The sequence below is a fragment of the Aegilops tauschii genome, chromosome 6 (assembly GCF_002575655.3).
Source record: "Aegilops tauschii subsp. strangulata cultivar AL8/78 chromosome 6, Aet v6.0, whole genome shotgun sequence".
Classification (NCBI taxonomy): domain Eukaryota; kingdom Viridiplantae; phylum Streptophyta; class Magnoliopsida; order Poales; family Poaceae; genus Aegilops; species Aegilops tauschii.
Genome location: NC_053040.3, coordinates 11026396 through 11034298, shown reverse-complemented (window position 1 = coordinate 11034298; position 7903 = coordinate 11026396). Strand labels below are relative to the sequence as shown.

General features: G+C 46.5%; 1 long non-coding RNA gene across 1 annotated transcript; it reads left to right on the top strand.

The window, feature by feature from the left end:
• The first annotated feature begins 1708 nt into the window (after positions 1 to 1708).
• Positions 1709 to 4276, top strand: LOC120967284 (uncharacterized). The gene is made up of 2 exons (XR_012186964.1): positions 1709 to 2989; positions 4049 to 4276. It is a non-coding gene; the product is annotated as an uncharacterized lncRNA (long non-coding RNA).
• Positions 4277 to 7903: the final 3627 nt, after the last annotated feature.

Here is a 7903-nt window from a genome sequence, read left to right as displayed (position 1 = left end):
CAAAACTAACACGATTACATGATGAATCTCATCCAACTCCTCACCGACCAACGAGCCTATGAAGGAATTACTCACTCCCGGTGTGGAGCATCATGGAATTGGCGATGGAGAAGGGTTGGTGATCATGAAGACCGAAGATCCCCCTCTCCAGAGCCCCAAACGAGCTCCAGATCTGGCCTCCCGACGAAGAACAGGAGGTGGCGGCGGCTCCATATCGTGAAACACAATAATTATTTCTTCCTGATTTTTCTCTCCAAATTTAGGTATTTAACGAGTCGGAGTCAGGGTCTGCGGTGCCACCAGGTGGGCACAACCCACCTGGGCGGGTCTGGAGGGGGTCGCGCCCTGTTGGGTTGTGCTCACCAAGGGGTCCCCCTCCGGTGGTTCTTGGCTCCAGTATTTTTATTCTATTGTAAAATAAATCTCCAAAAAGTTTCGTTCCATTCCGAGAACTTTTATTTCTGCACAAAAACAACACCATGGTAGTTCTGCTGAAAATAGCGTCAGTCCGGGTTAGTTTCATTCAAATTATGCAAATTAGAGTAAAAAACAAGAGCAAAAGCGTTAGTAAAAGTAGATATTATGGAGACATATCAGTCATGTTGAATGGCACAATCCAGCAGGATCAACTCCAAAAGTTCCAATTCTTCTTGGGCTTGAGAAGATAGAGGCAAGTGAAAGCTGGTAATATCACACAAGATGTTCTTGAACAAAAAGCTTGTCATCAATGACATCAGAAATCAGCCGAGGGAAACGTGACCGAAGCGGTCTTGAGGAATCACCAACTTTCCAGTTGTCGACCACAAGCCAAAGGAGCCCCCCAGAATTCAGCTCATCTGTTCTAACTGACGGTATTTATTGGCTAATTTAGAAATGTACTTCACCCAAGGGATATCTTGCTTGTTAAAATGGACTTTCCAGTTCAGAAGCACAAACTTTATGTTTATGTTGGAAAAACTTCTATTTAGCTAAAAGACCATGAGCATTTGAAGTAGATAATACCTACCTGCCATGCAATGTAGACTTTCTACTTATAAACACAAACTTTCAAAATGTATTAGAAAAACTTTATAAAAAAATTAAAGTTTTGACTGAGATGATACCTTTTTACCAGGCACTATAGAAATTCCATATTTTTTAATTACAAATTTCTACTTGAATGATAAAACTTTCTACTGGGAAACAAACGGTTGGCTTACATAGTATATTCTATTCAGCAATATAGACTTTCTAATCGGGGACTACAAACTTTCTACCAAACCCACACATTTTTACTCAAATACAAATATCTTTTCACTTAGGTGACCGCACTTCCTACTCAGAAAAATATAAACTTTCCAGTAAGAAACAATAAACTTTTGCATTATAAAATAAAACACATAAGTAATTTTAATACTTCCATGGTCATTTGTTTTACTTTGCAAATTGTACATGGCCGCCACTAACACATAAAAATATCATAACAAAGTGTGCACTTTTTGTTTGAAGGGGAGCACGTTCATGTCATGAGCAGCTTGGAATGGGTCAGCACGTGAATGGTGAGCGTAGTGGACCGATGTGGGCATCACAAAGGCAAGCAACGCATGCCACCGCCATAAAACGGAAGGTAAAAGCAGGTGGCCCATAGTTGTTGCACACTACGAGAGTTACCATTTTTTATTTAATTGGCCAGACTGGCTGGTCATTTATTTTTGGGGTAGGTGCCAAAAGTCGTTTCTTCAATTGCCTGAAACGTAAGCAATTAAAGGATGAGTGTCGCAATTTTGTCGGCGACTTCACCTCACCCATCCCCAGCATCGACCTGCAATTCTTCTCCCCTAACCCCAGTTTGACCAGCGTTCCCCAACATCAATGGCGGCGATATCCAAGGTGCTCGAGGACGATGACCTCCTCAGTGAGATCCTCCTCCGCACCGTCTTCACCACCACCCTTCTCAACTCCGCCCTCGTATGCACACGCTGGCTCGCCCATGCTTCCAACCGCGCCTTCCTCCATCGATTTCGTGAGATCCACCCGCCCCGCCTTCTTGGCTTCTACATCAACAAAGGTCAGAACACCCCGCACTTCATCCCAATATTGCCTCAGCCCCGTGAACTCACTGCTGTCATCCGTCACGCAACCTCTAGCTTGGGCACCTATCAAAGAGTACCGTCGGTACCAACCTACATCCTTGGTTGCCGGAATGGCAACGTCCTCATTAGGCAGCATGATAAAATTGGAACCACGTTTGCGGTACACAACATGGTGTGTCCTGAGAGAGGCATGGACATCCTCCCACCGTTTCCACGCCCCCAATCTCCGTACTTATTTGACGGTACTGCTTACTCTAGAATCATGTCCAAAGAAGAGGGTGATGCCTTGTCTTACTTGTATGTGTTGATGCACCAAACAACGGATGGAAAACACAGGGTATACATATATATCTTGAAACATGGCATATGACGCATGAATCATAGCTTGATCATACAGCAGCCCCCTCGTCCATGGTCAGTACTTAAATCTGTGTTGTCCAACAATAAAATCTATGTGCCAGCTGGCTGGAGCAACATTATTGTCTTGGATTTGGCGGCCTCAAGTTTCTCATAATTGAGCTCCCAGAAGGGATGGAGTATGGTGAGAGAAACACCATATTGTCACAGGCCGATGATGTTGTTGGTGTATATCTTATCCATGTCAAGAAGTTTCAACTTCGCATCTGGCTCCACAATGGGTACACATGGTTACTGATGGACACCATTTATTTGCGTGAGATGTTTGCTGATTTTAGTGTGTCAGATAGCAATGCTTCTCTCCTGATAAACCAGGCAGGAGACAATGCTGAGTTTGTGTTCTTGGACATGGGTCGATGCACATTCCTCTTGGACATCAAGCGTAGAACAATGCATAAGGTGTATGAGAAGGAAGACGGTGATAAATTTTTCTGTGAAATCCATCCTCTTATGATGATCTGGCCTCCCGTATTTCCTGCACACAAGGGTGATCCTACAAGGTTTGTTTTTTGGCCTTCATATAATCTATTGTCTTGTTGAGGTTATAATGTTTTTGAATTGTACACTTTATCAATCTATTTTCTATTCTGTTTCTTTGTCTTGTTGTGTGCTTTAAAGCTAAAATCTGTAGCTTAGATCAATACACCAACATATCCGGTGTAGTTGCGGAATGAATGGCATTGCCAAACTATTAGTCCTCTATTATTTTAGTAAATGGCTCATCAACAGTCATGGTGTAGTACATTCATGGAATGGTGGTAGATACATAATTGATTCCTCGGGCCATTTTAGGAACACTAGTAAGCAACAATTGAGATGTTTTTTGTACCTGTAGCATGATTTATAAACGCTACAGTTGCTTTTCTGTCTATGTGGTCATGACTGTTGTTGTTGTCTTGGGTTATTTATCCGGGAAATTAGAGGGAGGGATTAGCAGTTGAAGAATGGAAGTTCATGTAGTGCATCTTATTCATTTCTCATATATTGATATCACATTATATGAATTCTTATCACCAGTAAGCTGACCTTGAACGGTGAACCTCGGCCATGTTACTCTGGATGTAGATACTTGCAGTTTTTTAGAATACTGTAGATTTTCTTTTTGCGAGAAAGGATACAATAGTGTAATGGAATAAAATTTCCATGTATGCCTATTTAAGCATGCCGTTATTCAGACACCTATCTGTTCTGGATAGCATAGTTTACACCGGCACACTTGTGTTGTTGAATGTTTTTCCATTTAGATATACCACCATGATATTTTTGCCCTACATGTCAAGTGTATAATCCAGTCTAAAAACTCCCCCTTGGTGACTTTTACCCTCATTGACTGTTGTTTCTTTACTTTTCACACAGTAGAAAGAAAAATACACCACGTTTGGGGTATGGAAGCATCTAGTCATCATTGCTTGGTCAATTATATCATTCTGCATTTTGAGTGACACATAACATTTGAATGTTGTTGCACAATTACTTGCCTTGTAAATTTTTCTGGTGCCACTTGTGCTTAATCGTCTTCATCCCTGATCCTTTGTGTTTTCCTATTTTGTTTGGAACAGAAATGGCATGCTCAGGCTGAAGATCAAGGATATGGATGGACACTAGCTATCTCCACTACCAATAAACTGGAGCTCCATCGTAGATGAGTTGAGAATAAATGCAAACCAAAGTTTCTCCTTAGTTGTGATGGATGACATGTGACAACTTGGAAAGTTATGAGCACCTGGAAAGTTTCGATCCTTTCTGGAGTTTAAGACCTATTATTATTATGCTTGATTATCATGATATATCTTTTGCATGATTTTCTTCACCTGGTTATTACCTCTGATAGCCCTAGTCTTGTACCATGATTTATGCTTGCTGTCTACTCTGTTGTATCTGGAAAGAAAGAAATGGGGGAAGACTGGAGAGGGAGAGAAAAGATGACAACATCAACTCTGTTGTTTGCCCCAAATTGCTGTCTCCCCCAATTCATCTGCATGCTGCCACTTTAGGTAGATGGCTGCAAACCTGATTGAGTAAACCTGCTCAACAATGGAGCCCACCAATCTACTGCCATTTCGTACCAGAAAAGCCCATGTATGAACAAGGGTTGATTTTACTTCACGGGGCTACTCAGCATTCAAGCCGCAACTGCTCTCGGTGGCTGTCAAGCACCTGCAAAATTCTCAATGCCTGCTTCTTCCATGAAACATGGCGTTCCATACAATTAAGTCTAAAGATGTTGAGAAACACATGGTCCTGGGGCAGCTATTAGAAAGGAGAGACGAACCCACCCCGCGTTGTCGATTCGGGAGGAGAAACTCTCGCCGCCCGCTTCCTCCTTCCCTTCCCTTGCCGCCGCCTAAGGGGCTCGCCGGCGAAGCTCGGCCGGCTCCAGGGATGGCGGCGGCGGGGCGTTTTCTCTGGCTGCATGGCGGATCTTGGAGGAATGACCTCCCTCGACGGCGGGCGGGTGGATTTGAGGATGGCTTCAGCTGAGGTCGGTGGCGGTGGTGGTTGGCCGAGGTTGGGCACTGGAGCTCGAAGCCGTGCCGCCTCTGCCTCCCTCCGGTGGGCACACGGCTGCGGATGCGGGCGGGACAAGCCCGATCTGGTCTCACCCGGGCCTGCCGTGGGCTCGTGAGGCTCAGGTGGCGGGGACTGCTGCCTGGACCCTTGGCCATGCATGTCAGGCTCCACTCCACTCTGCTCCTGACCGCAGCACCAGTAGTTCATCGCGCCGGGATTCAGCTAAACACTCGCGCAACACTATATCTGAACTTTGCTGCATTGCCCGCTTGCTTATTAGCTGCTTGTCGTCACGGTCCAGAACACACGCTCCTGATTTGGTCGATGCTTTTCTCTGCTGATGAATGAACATATTCATTTCCTCATAGAAGAATAATTATTCCACACCAGCACCATACATACATAGAAGATCATCTTCCCCATCGAGAGTGTGATGATGGGCTGGAAAAAAGACTGTAGGTCCCAGCGTACACCTTTGGTTTACCAAATCAATATGGTGAGAAATCGATACTTAATGTTGTAGTGGGAAGAGCTCATGCATGAGGACCTATTAACGGCATGGTTACAAATATACTCGCTCCGTTCCTTTATATAAGGTGTATTTATTTTTTGATAAAAATCCATAATGTAAGGTGCATTTGTTCTAATTTCTCATAATTCCGATCTTGGTCCTGCAGTAAAAATATAAGTATCTCTCCCCTGATTGCATGTATCTCTTCTTTTAAAGAAAAAAAAACTATCTCTCTCCCGATTACGTGTATCTCTTCCTTTTCCTAGCCTAAATGATTTACTTGCCGCTAATCCATGAATTAGACAAGGGTAATTTCGGCCTAAATTATCAATAATTATGTGCCTTGGTCACCGTGCTGAAAATAATACACCTTACATAAAGGAATTGAGGGAGTAGTTGATGGGGCATTAATTATGTTAAAGTATGCCAATGATATGATTTTCTTGTATGAAGAAGATCTAGAGGGAGTGAGAGAGTTTTTATTGTATATGTGTCAGCATATGACTACCTTGAATATAAATTTTCATAAAAGTGAGGGAAAACTGTTTTGGGAGGCGCAGTCGTGAAACATGATGAGTTTGCTCAGGTATTTACTTGTATAAGGTAGGGAGAGATGAACAGGTAATGTTGTGACAAACAGGGCAGCCACATTTCTGTAATGGACTTTTCAGGTTTAAATTTTGTTTGCAAAATTCTGTACTAGACTTGCAGAAGGTGATAAAAGGACTAGGTTTGCGGAAAGAACCTTGGTGGGGATGTAGCTTTTAGTATTATACTTGCTAAGTTGTACTATATTGCTCTTGGTCAAGACATCACTGTAATCTGTAAATGAACTTTTTACTAAAGGTTGCCGGAGTCTGAAGCTGAATGGAAATTTGCACGAACAGTTTTTTTTTATTAGAACGAAGGCTCCAGAAGAGCCCGGCTTTGAATTAACAAAGCCATCAACCGGCCAGGATTACAAACTCGAAACCAACACAAGAAAGCGAAAAAACGACAAGATACAGAGGCGCTGGACAACAGCACACAAGCCTCACACACACCCAGCTAAAGGATCGAACAAGGAAGCACGCAGCACGGGGATATGTAGGTCCTCAATCGCATACAAATCACCAGGGAGAAGGAGAATGTCAGCACAGGAGCAGCATTACGAACGGCGAGGAAGGGCACGCCGTCGCCAAATCACCAGCGGCCCCGGATTGCCATGTCCTCCCAGCTCCACTGTCAAAGAAGACCCCTGTCTCCTCGCCTGGCTCGAAGGCGCCGAACCGTTGACAGTGTAGCAGTTCACCCTAGAACCTGGGAGGAAAGACACCGGCAGGCTGCATTTGGAAAGGAACCTAGCTCACCCGACTAGCCACGCAATGATCTCAAGGAGCAGAGCACCACCCAACACCCACGGACTGGACACGGATGAGGAAGAACTGCCGGGACGGACGGAGGAGCAGTAGCACAGTGTCCCTGTAGGCGTTGAGCCGCTGACGAACTCGCCGCCGACAAAGAAGACCAGCTACTGCCGCCGCTGCACACCCACCACTTCGCCGAGGAGCCCACTGCCCACCTAGCTCCCAAAAACGGCGCCTTCAGGAAGGACGCGACGCCGAGGGCGGCGCCGCCGCCCAACAGAGTTGAGGTTTTCACCCAGGAGACTAGAGGGATGGGGGCGACGGATCTGACCTGAACGGCGCCTCCAGGGAGGGGAACGGCGCCACGAGCGTCGCCGCCGCCAAGACCGACGAGGCCGGCCTGGAATTTCTCCCGGTCTGCGAATCCTCGCCTCCACCACCCCCACGACGCAAGATCCGGCGGCCCGCAAAGGAGCCGGGCAGATCTGGCCGGGGCGGAGCACTCGAAACAGGGGGGCAGGGGCGGCCAGATCTGGCGCCACCGCGAGCCACCAGGGCTCCCGTCCACCGGGGCACCCGCCATCCACAAGGCCAGGAACGCCGGCCCACGCCCGCGCCACCGCCTGCCGCCGGGCCGGTGACGCCTCTCCGACCAGGGCCGCCGCCCTAGGGAACACGGCCCCCCGCAGCAGAGGCAGGGGCGCCAGGGCCCCGCCGCCACCTTCCTTGGCGACACCCCGGGCTTGCCCGGCGGCGGCCTCAGGCGGCGGCGAGGAGGAGGGGAGAAGAAAGGGGAAGCGGCGGAGCTAGGGTTTGGGGCCCCCGAGTCGCCCGAGCAGGGGCGACGCGAGGGGAGGGGATAGTCACCCTTCTCAGTTTTGGAAAAGCTTTCAGTCACGAACAGTTTCTTCAGTGCAGAGAACTTTAACGGATCTGTTAGTCTGATGTAATGTGATTTTGTCTGATAATCCTGATAGATGCAACTAGTTACTAGATAACAGTGAATGCATCGGAACATGAAAGTTTTTAGACAAACCTAATACTGT